Source organism: Rhincodon typus, chromosome 19 (genome assembly GCF_021869965.1).
Source record: "Rhincodon typus isolate 14 chromosome 19, sRhiTyp1.1, whole genome shotgun sequence".
NCBI lineage: Eukaryota > Metazoa > Chordata > Chondrichthyes > Orectolobiformes > Rhincodontidae > Rhincodon > Rhincodon typus.
The window spans coordinates 27,876,781-27,878,639 of record NC_063350.1 but is presented as its reverse complement, the minus strand read 5'-3'; the positions used below and the strand labels follow the sequence as shown (position 1 = coordinate 27,878,639).

Here is a 1,859-nt window from a genome sequence, read left to right as displayed (position 1 = left end):
CCTTGCCACGGTCCACTGCCTTTGTCCTTTAATGCACAACCTTGTTTTGCAAGATCGAGTGAAGAGTGTCAGTGCATATGTTGTAATAATTTGTCTTTACTGAATAGTTGCAAGTATCTGGAAACTGGGAAATGTAGATGTGAAATTGATAATGTTATTAGATATTCGAGGGTGAAATGGAGCACATTAATGCTGTGGATGAGTCCTGGTTGCTGTGATGCATTCGGCAGCATGAACAGCTGAAGGTCCGGTGGCTTGAGGAGACATTGGGATCTACTGACCATGATTACTACAGCCAAATCCTTGGGGTTAGACTCTAAGAATTCACCTTGGTGGTGACTTCCTTTCACACCCTTTACAGGGTATGTTTTGAGGACCTCATGGTCCCCTGTGGAGACATGATGTTTTCTCTCAATCATTTGGACCTCTTGAACTAAGGCCTGTATTATCATCATAGAAGCTGAAAGTTTTCTGTCTGGTCTGTCAATGTAAAAGTAATATTACTCCTTCCGTCAAAGCCTTTCCCAAACAGTTTCTCTACCTGCTTCAACCTGAATGCACCAACCTTTAAGAGGAGGAAGGTATCCCCCTTTAAGAATTGCAGGTTAATTGCAAGTTATGTTAGCCATGCATATACCTGATATGCATTCATCCTGCTCAGCATTTAGCCAGAAGTGCACTTCATAGTGGGCACAGTGGGTTGCAAAAAAAAAGTTGCTGGAAAAGCTCAGCAGGTCTGGCAGCATCTGTGAAGGAGAAAACAGAGTTAATGTTTTAGCTCCAGTGACCCTGCCTCAGTGAGCTGACAGCCATACTAGTCTAAAAATATCTGATCTTATCTGATCTCAGAAGCTAAGCAGACTCAGACCTGGTTAGTACTAGGAAGGGACACCACCTGGGAATATCAGGTGAAGTAGGCTTTAAGGGCTTTCTTGTGGTGCAGTGGTAGGGTCTGTAGCCTGGTTTGAGAGGCCCAGGCTCAAGTCCCACTTGCTCCAGTTGAAATAATATCTGAGAACAGGTTAATTAGGGAAAAACAGGCTAAAGGAAAAATAAAATCACTGAGCTGAACAGGCAGTATAAGGTTTCCATACTACATGCAGAAGCTAACTATCCTAATTGAAACTTCAATTTAGAACATTGGAACCTGAATTTTCTGTCAGCTCCTCTGATACTGGGTTTTAAGCCTCATGGTACCTAAATTAAGGGTTTAGGTTTATTTACATAGTAAGATTATATCAGTCAGGTTCTTTTTAAACCATCAATGGAATTTGGAGCCTAAGATACAAGTATGTCCTTAATACCTGTAGCTCCTAAATGAGCCATTTGCTTGCGTTCAGGTTTAATGGTATCCCTCTGAGATTGATTTCCTTTTCTGGGATATTTCTGGGTCCTTTCCAAGGATCTCAATGAAGCTCATACCGTCTTGGGTCAATTTAAGCCCTGAGAAATGTGAAATTTTCTGGTAATTGTACAAAAATAATTCATTGAATGTGGGGTGTGTGAAAGACTGGACTTTCTCTCATTAAAATGTGACATACCTGATTAAGTAGAGAGAAAATTCAACAGCCTGAATGAAAATTGAGTGAGAATAGAAAATAGGAGATCAAATTGATCTTGAATTTTTGGAAAAGAAACTCAATGTGTAAAACAGGTTGTTAATTTGCTATCTGCCATTTTGTGCGGTAGCCTTAAACCACTTTCACCTTCGTAGTGCCTATTTGGAGAATGCTAGACATATTGAAATTTAGTTCATATTCAGCAGTCATGAACCCTTGTTTACTTTATCATCAGAATTGCACCATAGAAAATATGGCCCTTGTAAGACTGATTTTTTTGTGGCAGAGAACATTGTGCTT

General features: G+C 40.2%; 1 pseudogene; it reads left to right on the top strand.

The window, feature by feature from the left end:
* Positions 1 to 801: 801 nt before the first annotated feature.
* LOC125485529 lies at positions 802 to 920 on the top strand (annotated as a pseudogene).
* The last annotated feature ends 939 nt before the right edge of the window (positions 921 to 1,859 follow it).